The sequence below is a fragment of the Ranitomeya variabilis genome, chromosome 2 (assembly GCF_051348905.1).
Source record: "Ranitomeya variabilis isolate aRanVar5 chromosome 2, aRanVar5.hap1, whole genome shotgun sequence".
NCBI classification, from domain to species: domain Eukaryota; kingdom Metazoa; phylum Chordata; class Amphibia; order Anura; family Dendrobatidae; genus Ranitomeya; species Ranitomeya variabilis.
Window position 1 is genome coordinate 378,035,815 of NC_135233.1, and position 16,792 is coordinate 378,052,606.

A 16,792-nucleotide genomic window follows, 5' to 3' on the forward strand; every position below is an offset into this window, starting at 1 on the left:
GTTGATAACGCTCTGCTTTGCGGATTTAAAAGAACAGACTACATCAAAGTGGAACAAGTAGCCTGTAAGAGTCAAACAGTGCAAAATTCGTAATGAAACCCAAGTGAACAAATGTATTTCTAGAACGAAATACATGCGATAGGTGTCCAGGTGGGAGGAGTGTGCGGCCGATAGGATGATGGGGTGAAACCGAAAGCTGAATGTGCTGCTCTCTGTGCTAAGCATCGGGTCCCTGTGTACGATGCCATCCTGCCATGTGCCAGACAGAAATGGGGCGGCTCAGTGCCCGATGGGCGCACGAGGGGTGCAGGTCCCTAAAAAGTCCCACGTATACAGCACCGACCCAAAGAGAAAGCTCAGCAATTGAATTGGTTGCTATGGGCAACGCTTCCAGTTCTGGTTTAACCCCTCTCTGACCTCAGTCGTCCTATTTCGTCCATGTGACCTGGGACTTAATTCCCATGGACAGAATAGTACATCATTACCTATCGGCCATGCACATGGGTGGCGTGCAGCTGATCAGGGCCGATTGTCACAGCTGACACCTGGCACTAAGTCTAGGAGCGGTCACAGACTGCTCCTGGCATTTTAACCCCTGGAATAGTGCGATCGAACACGATCGCAGCATTCCCCAGCCGACAGAGGGCTGGCAGCCCCACTGCCTTTGGATTGGACACCCCGCGGCATGACGCGGGGTCCCAATCGCTCCCATGGAGACCCAATGTCGTCATGATGACATCCGGGTCTCCAGACCTGAGAAACTACCTGTCATGCGCAGTGATGACCAGGAAGTCTCTCAGGTCAGTGTGCACTGATTGCAGCGCTGACAGATTCTATAGCATGCAGATGCTGCTTCACCTACATGCTATAGAAGCGATCTGTCTGCAAAAAATAAGTGTCCTGTAGTGGGACACAGTGTAAAAGTGAGAATGAATGAAAAAAAAAATAAAAAAAAAATTGTAAAAATATTTTTAAAAATAATAATAAAAAAAATCAATATTTTTTCAATCAATAAATAATTATTTGAATGAAAAAAAAAAAAACCCAAGACAATAAAAGTACACATATTTGGTATCCCCGCATCTGTAACAACCCGATCCATGAAACTGTCCCACTAGTTAACCCCTTTAGAGAACACAAAAAAAAAACAAGGCAAAAAACAACGCTTTATCATTATACCACCGAACAAAAAGTGCAATACCACACGATCAAAGAGACGTATAATAATAAAAATGGTACCGCTGAAAACGTCATCTTGTCCCGCAAAAAACGAGCCACCATACAGCTCCATCAGCATAAAAATAAATCAAGTTATAGTCCTCAGAATAAAGCGATGCAAAAATATTTTTTTTTTATATAAAATAGTTTTTATCGTATAAAAGAGCCAAAACATAAAACAATAATATAAATGGAGGTATGGCTGTAATCGTATTGACCAGAAGAATAAAACTGCGTTATCAATTTTACCAATCGTGGAACGGTATAATCGCCCCACTCAAAAGAAACTCATGAATTCCTGGTTTTTGTTGATTCCGCCTCCCAAAAATCGTAATAAAAAGTGATCAAAAAATGTCATGTGCCCGAAAATGATACCAATAAAAACGTCAACTCGTCAAGCAAAAAACAAGACCTCACATGACTCTGTGGACCAAAATATGGAAAAATTATAGCTCTGAAAATATCGTGATGCAAAAACTATTTTTTGCAATAAAAAGCATCTTTTAGTGTGTGACCGCTGCAAAACATAAAAACCCGCTATAACGCCTTTTTCACACGTCCTGATATTTCTGGTACCGGAGATATCAGTGTCCATGTGTGTAATACTTGTGGCATGTGAGTGCCGCATCAGAACCACACGGACAGAATCATTCTCCCCTGCTCGCGCCGATTGCTGGCAGAGCAGGGGAGATTGATGAGAGCCGTGTTCAGCACCCGGCGCTGGGGAACAGCGCTTACTGCAACGCTTCTTCCCCGGCGCCGATGCGTGTCAGATGGATCACATCCATGTGTGTTATGCGTATGCACGTGTGCTGGATGTTTTTTGGCCTGTGCTGATATTAAAAAAACGGACATGTCAGCGTGTTTTGCCCATAGACACACGGTCTGTGAAAACGCACTGACATGTGCACAGACCCATTCACTTGAATAGGCAAATAGTGCTCCATTCCTCCCGAGACTCTCCACATGGCTGCCCAATGGTATAAAATTCTGTGACACACCCATGGTGTCAATATGATCACTGCACCCCTAGATGAATTCATTGAGAGGTGTAGTTTGTAAAATGGGGTCACTTATGGGGGTTCTGCTGTTTTGGCATCTCATGGGCTCTCCCAGTGGGTCACGGCACCTGCAAACCATAACAGTAAAATCTGGCACTCCTTCCCTTCTGAGCTCTACCATGCGCCCAAACAGTGGTTTACCCCCACATATCACGTATCAGTGTACTCAGGACAAATTGCACAATAACTTTTGGGGTCCTGTTACCCTTGCGAAAATAAAAATTAGGATTGAAAAGATCATTTTTTGTGGAAAAAATATGATTTTTTATTTTTACGGCTTCACATTATAAACTTCTGTGAAGCACTTGGGGGTCAGGGTGCTCACCACACATCTAGATAAGTTCCTTAGGGGGTCTACTTTCCAAAATGGTGTCACTTGTGGGGGGCTTCAATGTTTAGGCACATCAGGGGCTCTCCAAACGCAACATGGTGTCCCATCTCAATTCCAGTCAATTTTGCATTGAAAAGTCAAATGGCGCTCCTTCCCTTCCGAGCTCTCCCATGCGCCCAAACAGTGGTTTATCCCCACATATGGGGTATTGGCCTACTTAGGACAAATTGTACAACAACTTTTGGGGTCCATTTTCTCCTGTTACCCTTGGTAAAATAAAACAAATTTTTGTCTGAATTAATTTTTTTGTGAAAAAAAGTTAAATGTTCATTTTTTTTTAAAACATTCCAAAAATTCCTGTAAAACACCTGAAGGGTTAATAAACTTCTTGAATGTGGTTTTGAGCACCTTGAGGGGTGCAGTTTTTAGAATGGTGTCACACTTGGGTATTTTCTATCATATAGACCCGTCAAAATGACTTCAAATGAGATGTGGTCCCTAAAAAAAAATGGTGTTGTAAAAATGAGAAATTGCTGGTCAACTTTTAACCCTTATAACTCCCTAACAAAAAAAAATTGTGGTTCCTAAATTGTGCTGATGTAAAGTAGACATGTGGGAAATGTTACTTATTAAGTATTTTGTGTGACATATCTCTGTGATTTACGGGCATAAAAATTCAAAGTTGGAAAATTGCGAAATTTTCTACATTTTCTTCAAATTTCCGTTTTTTTCACAAATAAACACAGGTAATATCAAATAAATTTTACCACTATCATGAAGTACAATATGTCACGAGAAAACAATGTCAGAATCGCCAAGATCCGTTGAAGCGTTCCAGAGTTATAACCTCATAAAGGGACAGTGGTCAGAATTGTAAAAATTGGCCCGGTCATTAACGTGCAAACCACCCTTGGGGGTGAAGGGGTTAAAGCGAAGAGCGAACGCAGCGTGGAATTACCTGGACGTCTGCACCACGGTCTCCCGGGAGACGAGCAGATCACATGACAAAGGCGACAGGCATACACTGACAGTGACCAAGTACATGACAGGTGGCTGCTCTGCAGGACCTGCGGGCACCACTGATGACGTCACGGTCATGTGATCACAGGGGGCGGAGTCTGCACCCGAGGCCTCTTCATTGTGAGAAGCATGTGCACTGCGCATAGCCGCTCCCACCTGATCACATGACCGTGACGTCACCGCAGGTCCTACAGCCATCTGAAAACTGAGAAAATATCAAATTATTCTCTGATGAAGATGAGAAAATAAAAACGCAAATATTAAATTGGAGCCTTAAAGGGGGTATGCCCATCTCCAGGAGCCTCTACCAATGTGTAGTAGGTGTGATATTGGCAAATACCTCCAATTAGAAATGAGGTACAGTTCTCCTGATTCACTATGTCACTTACCTCATGTGCAGGGCATCGCAGGACCTTCGGTGTCCATGGCTACGATCACTAACAGCTGTCACTATATTAGTGGTACATAAGATCCTGCAATGCCTGCACATGAGGTGACAGTGAATCAGAAGAACTATACTACACTTCTAATTGGAGCTATTTGCTAATATTGTTATTATTGCACCCACTACATATGGGGATAGGATCTGGCAGATGGAAATATCCTTTAAATGACTTCTTATCGGTCCATGAATCGCACACACAATGATCTTTATTTTTGTCCTTTACCTTTTTCAGCACGGAAAGTCGCATGTTTTCCTAACTGCTGTACAGTTTGTGCCGGTCAACGCTCGCTCCCAGGATGAGTGTGTGATGTCGCAGATTTTCCTATTCTTTACATTAGGTCACTTGCGTCTTTAGAACGTTTTTGACGCTGCCATTTTTGTCCTGTCACGCTTTAAATAAAGCTGCTTTGTTTTTGACACTTCCTGCCATTGGCTTGGACACGTTTATCCATACAGTCGTGTAGTTTCTATGTGGTTTTTATGTGTTTCTGCCACAGTAACGCACTAATGTCCAATGTGGGTTCATTACCTGCAGATTTTCTGCCTCTAAAAAGAAAACTCAGCGCAACTGCAAGAGAAATGGACGTGTAAGGCCGCGTTCACACAGTATTTGGTGAGGGTTTTTACCCCAGTATTTGCACAGGAGTGGAAGAATCAGATGTAAAGTTATTCTACTTTTCCTCTGATTGTTCCCTCCTGATTTTGGCTACAAAAACTGATGTAAAAAAATGACCAAATACTGAGCGTGTGAACATGGATTTGAAGCACGCAGCGCGGGCAGGAGATTGCTATAAATCCCATCACATTGCTGGAACTGTAAGACGCTGCGTTTTTAATGCAGGGAAGATACACAGCGTCAAAACTGATGGTGGGCGCACAGCCTTAGGGTATGTGCACACTGCAGACTCTTCCTATTCATTTCTATTGGATTACCACTTTGCTGTTCACATGTTGAGTCTTTAGAGCTAACTGAGGATCTGTCAGTGAGCTGATGACGCTCCTCCTTTTCGCTTTGGTTTTTAAAAAGTACATGGTGAGTAAAAAAATAAGTGCATGTCACATCTTTAAGGTGGTTCCTGATGGACAACACTAAAAAACAAGCACTGTCCAATCTGAAGGCTGCCAAAAAAAAAATCTATCTTAGGCCGGTTTCACATGTCAGTGGCTCCGGTATGTGTGGTGACAGTTTCCTCACGTACCGGAGACACTGACTCACGTAGACACATTAAAATAAATGTGTCTCTGCACATGTCAGCGTGTTTTCACGGACCGTGTGTCCGTTTGCAAAACACGGAGACATGTCAGTGTTCGTGGGAGCGCACGGATCACACGGACCCATTAAAGTCAATGTGTCCATGTAAACACGTACCGCACACGGATGCTGTCCATGTGCCGCCCGTGTGCCGACTGAGGACCACACGGACCGTGCAGGAGACAGCGCTAGAGTTAAGCGCTGTCCCCCCTGCGTGTGGTGCTGAAGCCGGCATTCATTCCTTCTCCCCAGCAGCGTTTGCTGGAGAGAAGGAATGAAAAATCAAGTTTTTGGTTTTTTTTAGTGTTTAAAATAAAGTTCGTGGTCACCTCCCGCCTCCCTGTGCGCCCACCCGCTTGCATTAAAACACTCACCCAGCTCCCGCGAAGCCTCCTCTCAGCGCCGCAGCTTGCCCTGTGTGAGCGGTCACGTGGTACCGCTCATTACAATGATAAATATGCGGCTCCAACTCCCATAGGGGTGGAGCCGCATATTCATCCCTGTAATGAGTGGTACCACGTGACCGCTCACACAGGACATGTAGAAAAGCCGCGGAGACACCATCACGTGTTTCTCAACACAAGCAATGAATAGCCAGGTCTTTCACCGGGAAGAAACAACCACGGGAAGGGCAGCATCCAATAAAGGAAAACCACCTATGCCAAAACATGGTATCCATCCACAGACAGCTGTTTCGGGGTATTTGCCCCTCATCAGTGGGGAGTAGGAAACTGGCTATTAGGAGCAGTGTCTAATGAAAAGACTATAAACATAAGGGTGAATGACCTCGGGGAGATCAAAACATCCAACACCGCGGAGACACCATCACGTGTTTCTCAACGATGTGATCCAGAACACTGATGTTCACGTGATGGTGTCTCCGCGGTGTTGAATGTTTTGATCTCCCCGAGGTCATTCATCCTCATGTTTACACTCACACAGGACAAGCTGCCGGCGCTGAGAGGAAGCATCGCGGGATCTGGGTGAGTATTTTAATGCAAGCGGGCGGCGCACATGGGGTGGGAGGCGGGAGGTGACCACGAACTTTATTTTAAACACAAAAAAAAACAAAAACCTTTATTTTTCATTCCTTCTCTCCAGCAAACACTGCTGGGGAGGAATAAATGCCGGCTTCAGCACCTAAAGCAGGGGACCGCGCTTAACTCTAGCGCTGTCTCCTGTATGGTCCGTGTCGTCCTCAGTCGGCACACGGCTGCCACATGTGTGCCACACTGATGTGCCACGTGAGCACACGGACACGGATAACTCCGGTACCGAATTTTCCGGTACCGGAATTATCTGGACGTGTGAGACTGGCTTTAGAGGAGTTTTGAAGAGTTTTCCTAAGTTTTTTTTTTTTTTTTTTGCAGGCTTCTCCTTGGTCAGTGTCTTGTTTGGAGCAGATTGCACCAGGATCCACCTCAAAGACGTGACTGCTCTTTGTGTTTTTCAAAACCTGGAGTGTCAAATAAAAATAAACACTTGAAGCAATGAACGTGCGAATAGCAAATTAGTTTTACAAAATAAATTACTAGGAAAATTTTTAAAAGATATTTCAGGTATTTTTTTTTTGTTTACAGGCCGTCTCCAAATAATTCCTCTGAAAACTCTTTGCGTGTATATAGCCTCAGAGAGCATAATAGTAAGACCTGGTGCAGAAAAGGACCACAAGCCAGGGTACGTTGGAATGGATGCAGCGTGAGGATCCCATCTCATTCCTCGGACTTGCCGGCGGCTCTCCTGACCCGAGCGTGACAACCAGGGGCGTAACTACCGCGGTCGCAGGGGTCGCAATTGCGACGGGGCCCGCAGTGCTTAGGGGCCCACCCAGTCCAGCAGACTGGGCGGGCTCCTAAGAACTCTAAGCTACAAAATGGGCCGCCGGCCCTTTAAATAATTCTTCCTTACAGGCCCTGCTGCGCGTGCACTCGCGATCACGGGTGGGACTGCACTTGACCCGCAGCAGAGCCCCTCCACCGCAGAGAGCCGCACACCACTACTATAGCTGCCACTGCTCTGTGCGCACAGGACCTGTGATGAGGTCACAGGAGGGGAGGAGTTGGAGTCACATGATCAAGGGCTTCCGTGTAGTGCAGGACAGTAGTGCAGTGCTGGTCGTCATCGTGCTGGAGGGTAAGCTTTTGTGTGAGGTCAGGAGGGGTTTGGGTGGATGTAGCAGAGCAGTGTGTGTATGAGGTGTACAGAGCGGAGCCGTGTGTGTATGAGGTGTACGGAGCGGAGCCGGGTGTGTATGAGGTGTACGGAGCGGAGCTGGGTGTGCATGAGGTGTACGGAGCAGAGCCGGGTGTGTATGAGGTGTACGGAGCGGAGCCGGGTGTGTATGAGGTGTACGGAGCGGAGCCGGGTGTGTATGAGGTGTACGGAGCAGAGCCGGGTGTGTATGAGGTGTACGGAGCAGAGCCGGGTGTGCATGAGGTGTACGGAGCGGAGCCGGGTGTGTACGAGGTGTACGGAGCGGAGCCGGGTGTGTACGAGGTGTACGGAGCGGAACCGGGTGTGTACGAGGTGTACGGAGCGGAGCCGGGTGTGTACGAGGTGTACGGAGCGGAGCCGGGTGTGTACGAGGTGTACGGAGCGGAGCCGGGTGTGTACGAGGTGTACGGAGCGGAGCCGGGTGTGTACGAGGTGTACGGAGCGGAGCCGGGTGTGTACGAGGTGTACGGAGCGGAGCCGGGTGTGTACGAGGTGTACGGAGCGGAGCCGGGTGTGTACGAGGTGTACGGAGCGGAGCCGGGTGTGTACGAGGTGTACGGAGCGGAGCCGGGTGTGTACGAGGTGTACGGAGCGGAGCCGGGTGTGTACGAGGTGTACGGAGCGGAGCCGGGTGTGTACGAGGTGTACGGAGCGGAGCCGGGTGTGTACGAGGTGTACGGAGCGGAGCCGTGTGTGTACGAGGTGTACGGAGCGGAGCCGTGTGTGTACGAGGTGTACGGAGCGGAGCCGTGTGTGTACGAGGTGTACGGAGCGGAGCCGTGTGTGTACGAGGTGTACGGAGCGGAGCCGTGTGTGTACGAGGTGTACGGAGCGGAGCCGTGTGTGTACGAGGTGTACGGAGCGGAGCCGTGTGTGTACGAGGTGTACGGAGCGGAGTCGGGTGTGTACGGAGCGGAGTCGGGTGTGTACGAGGTGTCGCATCTCTGCTTCAGGAAAATGGCCGCCGCGATCTCCATCTGGGCACGCGCGGCATCCTGCGGCCATTTTCCTGAAGCCGCGGCCAGCAGAGCGCCGCTTCTGCGCACGCGCGGCCAAAGGAAGATGGCCGCCCCCACCGATCACCAATGAAATGTCGCACATCACGCTATTTTCACTCCCCTGTGCAGTGGATTCGGGACCTTGGGCATGCGCACACCACTACGCCACCAACGGAAAACTAAGCAAGATCTGGGGGAAGACACCACGCCCATCTGACCAGACCAGCCTGATTGACAGGCGAAAACGACTACTTTGGTAACGTATTTTGGCAGCATAGGTGGGGAATCGGGGTCCACAAAATACACTATTGCAATGCACAGCTCAGGCCCTATTTAACAGTATTTTTATCTCATACGGAAAAAACGGGGTGACAGGTGCCCTTTAAGAGAAAGCCAAAATAAACCCGGGACAGAAGGCGAGAGCAGGGGGGAGGTGCGGGACAGAGCCGCTTTAGGCTAGTTTCACACTAGCGTTAACTGCAATACGTCGCAAATGCGTCGTTTTGCCGAAAATACGCATCCAGCAAAAGTTCTTGCTGGATACGTTTTTTCGTCATAGACTAACATTAGCGACGCATTTGCGACGCATTGCCAAACGTTGCGTCCGTTTTGCGACGCTTGGGCGTGTGGTAGTGGACCGTCGGGAGAAAAAAACCTTACATGTAACGTTTTTTGCTCCCGACGGTCCACTTTTTCCGACCGCGCATGCGCGGCCGGAACTCCGCCCCCACCTCCCCGCACTTCCCCGCACCTCACAATGGGGCAGCGGATGCGTGGGAAAAATGCATCCGCTGCCCCCGTTGTGCGGCGGAGACCACGCTAGCGTCGGGAACCTCGGCCCGACGCACAGCGACGGGTTGTTCCCGACGCTAGTGTGAAACTAGCCTTAGTCAGGAGAAGCTGAGGAGCTGCAGCCGGTTTACATCAGCCACCCCTGTACCAGAGAGGAGATTGTGAGTTGTGTATATGAGCTGGTATCTCTGGTGTGTGTGTGTGTGTGTGATATCTGTAGTGTGTGTGTGATATCTGTAGTATGATGTGTGTGTGTGTGATATCTGTAGTGTGTGTATGTGTGTGTGTGTGTGATATCTGTAGTGTGTGTATGTGTGTGTGTGTGTGTGTGTGTGTGTGTGATATCTGTAGTGTGTGTGTGTGTGTGTTATCTGTAGTGTGTGTGTGTGTGATATCTGTAGTATGATGTGTGTGTGTGTGATATCTGTGTGTGTGTGTGATATCTGTAGTGTGTGTGTGTGTGTGTGTGTGTGTGATATCTGTAGTGTGTGTGTGTGTGTGTGTGTGATATCTGTAGTGTGTGTGTGTGTGATATCTGTAGTATGATGTGTGTGTGTGTGTGTGTGTGATATCTGTGTGTGTGTGTGATATCTGTAGTATGTGTGTGATATCTGTAATATAGTGTGTGTAATAACTGATGTGTGTGTGTGTGTGTGATATCTGTAGTGTGTGTATGTGTGTGTGTGATATCTGTAGTGTGTGTGTGTGTGTGTGTGTGTGTGTGTGTGTGTGATATCTGTAGTGTGTGTGATATCTGTAGTATGTCTGTGTGTGTGTGTGATATCTGTAGTGTGTGTGTGTGATAACTGTAGTATGTGTGTGATATCTGTAATATGATGTGTGTGTGATATCTGTAGTGTGTGTAATAACTGATGTGTGTGTGTGTGTGTGTGTGATATCTGTAGTATGATGTGTGTGTGTGTGATATCTGTAGTGTGTGTGTGATATCTGTAGTATGTGTGTGTGTGAGGCAGCGGCGTAACTACTACGGTCGCAGCTGCAAGCGGCTCTGGCAGGTCAGGGGGCCGTGAGTCCCCTTGAGCCTGTCTCCCTTATGCTTGTGTCCCCATGTGCCAGTCTCCCTTGCCCATTAGTCCCTGTGTGTCCCCATGTGCCTGTCTCCCTTGTCCCCTTATGCTTGTGTCCCTTGTCCCCGTGTGCCAGTCTCCCTTGCCCATTAGTCCCTGTGTGTCCCCTTGAGCCTGTCTCCCTTATGCTTGTGTCCCCGTGTGCCAGTCTCCCTTGCCCATTAGTCCCTGTGTGTCCCCATGTGCCTGTCTCCTATGTCCCCTTGTGCTTGTCAGTCTCCTTTGTCCCCTTGTGCTTGTGTCAGTCTCCTTTGCCCACTAGTCCCTGTGTGTCCCCTTGTGCTTGTATCCCTTGTCCCCTTGTGTCAGTCTCTTGCTCACTAGTCCCTATGTGTCCCCTTGTGCCTGTCTCCCTTGTCCCCTTGTGCTTGTCCCTTGTCCCCGTGTGTCAGTCTCCCTTGCCCACTTGTGTCAGTCTCCCTTGCCCACTAGACCCCTTGTATCCTTCTCCCCTGCCTCCTAGCCCCCATGTGTCCCCTAGTGCCTGTCTTCCTTGCCCCCTTGTTCCCTCTCCTCTGCCCCCTCGTCACCATTTGCTCGTGTCTTTGTCACTGCCCCTGTATGGAGGGGCTGCATTATACTATGAGGGGGGCTGCATTGTATTCTATGGGGCTTACATTGAATTTTATGGCGGGGGGGGCCCCATTTGGAAGTTCGCACCGGGGCCCATAACTTTGTAGTTACGCCACTGGTGACAACCATGCTGATGGCCAGTCCGAGAATTGAGATGCGATTCTCACACGAGTGATATGGCCGTCTGACTGCGCCCTAAAGGGTATTAGACAACTTTTGACATGAAAAAAAATGATATATATATATATTTTAAACCTATGATAGTAATTACCTTCAGTTAATAAAATTGCACTATGTAATCTTCATGGCTTCATTCATTTTCAGGCCCGTTATTTGCAGTTTGCAGCCTGATCCAGGTTTCTGATTTTTATCTTTTGGGAGTGTCCTTCCCAGAAATACAGGCTGGATGTGAGCCCTGTGCAGACTTCCAAACTCACCTGTGCTTTCCTCTTCTCTATAGCTGTTTTTTCTCTGCCCTCCATAAAACTTTAAATAATTTTTCCCCTTTCTACTGCAGATCTGTGTACATCAATTGGGCTGCTCTCTCCTTATTCAGACATCTTTTTTTCCCCATACGAGAAAAACAGACCAAATATTTTGATCAGCGTTTGAACTAAGTGACATCAGTTTTAATTGAACGTGGAGAATTTTTTTTTTCCTTTTTTCCTCTATCCATGAAAATCAGACCACACTCAGATGTCGTCCAAGTGAAGACTTATTTTTTCACGGACCCACAGACTTGCATTGCAGATTCTGATGCTACTAAAAACTAATGAAAATTGAAACAAATCCATACATACCGTAAAATGGTGCTAGTAAGGACACAGCTCATCCTGCAAAAAAAAAAAAAAAACCTTGTGCAGCTCCAAACAACAGAAAAAAATAACAGTTATTAGTCTTTGATTTCAACAATGGTGTTTTCATTGTAGATTTTAAAAATGATAAAACGGTATTACTTTGGCATTGCCGTCACTTCACGGACTCGCAGCATTTGGTTAACGTGTCATATGCTAATATTAATATTACATGATATCACCACCCAAAAAATTGTGCAATTACAAAAGAAAAGCACAAAAAACTTTGAAAGTAAAAATCTCATAAAGTGCAAAAAAAAAAAAAAAGTGAATAAAGTTGTGCTTAGTAGATGGAAAAAAAACACAAAAAAACCCTTTGACATAAAAGTCACTGACTGTATGGAGACTTTTGCTGTTAGACCGATTGAAGTTTCCTTGGAAAAGGACGTTCCAGACACTAAGGCCGCGTTCACACATTCAGTATTTGGTCAGTGTTTCACATCAGTATTTAGAAGCCAAAACCAGGAGTGGGTGATAAATACAGAAGTGGTGACGTGTTTCTATTATACTTTTCCTCTAATTGTTACAAATACGGATGTAAAATACTGACCGAATACTGAATGTGTGAACGTGGCCTTAACAACATGTTCTTATTCCTGCAAGAAACTGCAGTCAAAAACGTGTGAAATTAAAGGGGTTGTCCCATACTTTATATATAGATGGCAGCACCCGGCCCCCACACTGATCTGCTGTTCCCAATGTTGGCCAGATCTGCTTAGTTGCAGAACAGCACAGCGCCACCCACTGAATGGTGGCTGCAGCCAGGTACTGCACATGCGCCCCTATTCAAATGAGTAGGAGTGGACCTGCCGAAACCGTTGTAGCCACTATGCAGTTGATGGAGTAGAGAAACGAAACAGCACAACTAAGCACATCTGCCCCCCGCCGGCAGCAGCACAAGGAACAGCTGATCATCCCCCCGCAGGATGCTGCACCCCAACAGATCTAATATTCATGGATATATTAAATTAATATTAAAGCACCGGACAACAGTGGATGAAAACCAGTCTAGGTTCCAACCAAGAAAACGGACAGCACACAGACGCCATCCACTACAATGACTTCTGAATTTGTGGTGTCAGAGCTCGCCGACTATGAGAATGAACGCAATGGGGAGCAAAGCAGTAATGCCGCTACATCGGGCACAGAAGGTGGCATTCAGCTCCTGAACCACAGCGAGTCACAGTGATTTATTCCCACCTTTGGTAAGGCAGGAACAATGTAATCTAAGAAAAAATGATGAGAGAGATCCAAAATGTACCATGGCCATGACGGGGCAGTGTCCTCAAGGATGCGGCCACATTCAGGGCAATTTTTCTTTATACTTTGGCTAAAGATTTGTAATCAAGTTTCATGACAAATTTTGAGCACTTGCCTTCTACAGCCTGTATTTATCATTGTACATACAGTGCCTTGGGAAAGTATTCACCCCCCGGCATTTTCATGCTTTGCTTCCCCATAACCTGGAATTTCAGTTTTTTTTTTTAGGGTTTGCATCAGTTCATGTAAAGTACATGCCTACAATGTGATCATTTGTTTTTCTTTTTATTGTGAAGCAAACAAACAAAAGGACAAAATAACTGAAAACTTCAGTGTGCATAACTATTCAACCCCCTAAAGTCCGTACTTTGTAGAGTCTCCTCATGTGGCAATTGCAGCTACAATTCGCTTTGGATAAGTCTGTGAGCTTTCCACATGTTGCCACTGGGATTATTGCCCATTCCTCAAGGCAAAACTGCTCCAGCTCCTTCAGGTTAGGCCGGCGTCACACTAGCGAGTTTTAAGGACGTATGAGAGGCGCAGAAAATACGGATTGCATACGGTACAATGTTTCTCTATGTCCCAGCTCCTATCAGCCGTATTTTACTGATCTGTATTATATGGTCTTGTACGGCCGTAGAAAATCACAGCATGCTGCGTTTGTCACCGTATTGCGCAAAAAAACCGCCAATGACAGTCTATGGGGGCGAGAAAAATACGGATTACACACGGACTTGCGAGAAATACGCAGCGGTGTTAGATAGAAAAGCCGGTAATTCAGTGCGGTGTACAGTAAAATCACAGAATAGAATAGAATAGGTAGAATAAATGTGTACACATAGAATAGGTAAATATATATACATATATATATATGTCAGTGAGACACATATATATATATTTAAGTCAGCGCTAGATAGCAGAAAAGTCGGTAATTCAATTGCCGGCTTTTCATTTCTCCTTCCCAAACCAGACAGGATGAGACATGGTTTACATACAGTAAACCATCGCATATCCCTTCTTATTTTACATATTCCTCTTTACTAATGTAACAAGTGTCTGTGTGTCAAATTTAGCTCTATTAAATTAAAGGGTTAAATCCCGGGAAAAATTGGGGTGGGCTCCCGCACAATTTTCTCCGCCAGAGTGGGAAAGCCAGTGACTGAGGGCAGATATTAACCCCTTCATGACCTTGGGATTTTCCATTTTTCCGTGTTCATTTTTCGCTCCCCTCCTTCCCAGAGCCATAACTTTTTTATTTTTCCGTCAATTTGACCATGTCAGGGCTTATTTTTTGCGGGACGAGTTGTACTTTTGAATGAAATCATTGGTTTTACCATGTTGTGTACTGGAAAACGGGAACATTTCCAAGTGCTGTGAATTGCAAAAAAAGTGCAGTCCCACACTTGTTTTTTGTTTGACTTTTTTGCTAGGTTCACTAAATGCTAAAACTGACCTGCCATTATGATTCTCCAGGTCAGTACGAGTTCATAGACACCTAACATGACTAGGTTATTTTTTATCTAAGTGGTGAAAAAAAATTCCAAACTTTGCTAAAAAAAAAAAAAAAATGCGAAATTCCGATACCCGTAGCGTCTCCATTTTTCATAATCTGGGGTCGGTTGAGGGCTTATTTTTTGCGTGCCGAGCCAGAATTTTTAATGATACCATTTCGGTGCAGATACGTTCTTTTGATCGCCCGTTATTGCATTTTAATGCAATGTCACGGCGACAAAAAAAACGTAATTCTGGCGTTTCTAATTTTTTTTCTCGTTACGCCGTTTAGCGATCAGGTTAATGCTTTTTTTTTTTGATAGATCTGGCGATTCTGAACGCGGCGATACCAAATATGTGTAGGTTTGATTATTTTTTTATTGATTTATTTTGAATGGGGCGAAAGGGGGGTGATTTAAACTTTTATATTTTTTTCACATTTTTTTTCACTTTTGCCATGCTTCAATAGCCTCCATGGGAGGCTAGAAGCAGGCACAACACGATGGCCTCTGCTACATAGCAGCGATCTGATGTTCGCTGCTATGTAGCAGAAATGCAGGTGTGCTATGAGCACCGACCACAGGGTGGCGCTCACAGCTGCCAGGGATCAGTAACCATAGAGGTCTCAAGGACCTCTATGGTTACTATTCTGAAGCATCGCCGACCTCCGATCATGTGACGGGGGTCGGCGATGCGCTCATTTCCGGCCGCCCGGCTGGAAGCGCCGGTTAAATGCCGCTGTCTGCGTTTGACAGCGGCATTTAACTAGTTAATAGCGGCGGGTGAATCACGATTTCACCCGCCGCTATTTCGGGCACGTCAGCTGTTCAAAACAGCTGACATGTCCCGGCTTTGATGCGGGCTCACCGCGGAGCCCACATCAAAGCGCGGTATCTGACCTCGGACATACTATCCCGTCCGAGGTCAGAAAGGGGTTAATAGCCTAGAGAGGGTCCATGGTTATTGGCCCCCCCTGGCTAAAAACATCTGCCCCCAGCCACCCCAGAAAAGGCACATCTGGAAGATGCGCCTATTCTGGCACTTAGCCTCTCTCTTCCCACTCCCGTGTAGCAGTGGGATATGGGGTAATGAAGGGTTAATGTCACCTTGCTATTGTAAGGTGACATTAAGCCAGGTTAATAATGGAGAGGCATCAATTATGACACCTATCCATTATTAATCCAATAGTATGAAATGGTTAATAAAACACACACACATTATTAAAAAGTATTTTAATGAATTAAAGACACAGGGTGTTTTAATATTTTATTATACTTTCAATCCACCTGAAGACCCTTGTCACCGGAAATAAAGTTAAACAAAACAAACAACAATATTCCATACCCAGCAGTCAGGGCTTCAATTATACTCCCAGTCCGGCGGCGGCAAAATGCCACTGCCGTGAGAGAATTAAATTAAATACACCGCACTCTCTAAGTGTATCATTTGTGAAAAATTAGAAATTTATTGAAGTGCTATAGACATATCATTCAACAATGCAGAATGCGACCAGAAGTCAAACTGACAACGTTTCGACTCCTCCCGAGTCTTTATCAAAATGGTCGCTGGAAAGAATAGAACAAATGTAAGTGACTGTACATCAAGTATATACATAATTTACATATAGGGTGGTAGCACATTGCAACCCGAGAAAGAGAAAAACATAATATATACAAACATAAATATAGGACATAGCATAGTACAGGTATTTGATCCTGTCTAACAAAGGAAAAAATTAGAGAAAATATCCCCATCCTATGGGTGAAGGTGTCAATCCGCGTGGTGATTTCTGATAGTTGAGAGGACGGAGAGTTCGAGAAGAGACCGAGGTGAGGTTTACCTTAGCAAGGTGAATAGTAGTATAGCATAAATAGTATCCTCGTGGTATAAAGAATATCTATAAGGAATAAAAAAGTGTTAGTAAGAACTGTAGATGAGATGCAACCTTTACCAGATTTGTATGAAGAATATACCTTAACAAGAATGGTATTAATAATGGGCAGGTGGCCTTTTGTTATGGTACCGCAGGTATAGTCTGTTGGGGGTATATGGAATGAGAATATGTAATGGAACAAGATATATAGAAGGGCATAACAAGTGTAAATATCGGCGAGCCGTTTTACCTTGCAGCGTGGTGGGAGTATTGCGAATATACTTGTAGTTCAAAAAATGCGACGTTCCTGTTGTGTCATAAG

The 16,792-nt window shown here is 45.9% G+C and overlaps 1 protein-coding gene and 1 long non-coding RNA gene across 2 annotated transcripts in view; one reads left to right on the forward strand and one right to left on the reverse strand.

Annotated features, from left to right (window-relative positions):
* LOC143803806 (uncharacterized) overlaps positions 1 to 16,792 on the reverse strand; it is a 60,105-nt gene that overhangs the window by 11,195 nt on the left and 32,118 nt on the right. The gene's annotated exons all lie outside the window — the stretch shown is intronic.
* Positions 7,403 to 11,969, forward strand: LOC143806132 (uncharacterized). The gene is made up of 3 exons (XR_013221400.1): positions 7,403 to 7,460; positions 8,669 to 8,795; positions 11,510 to 11,969. It is a non-coding gene; the product is annotated as an uncharacterized LOC143806132 (long non-coding RNA).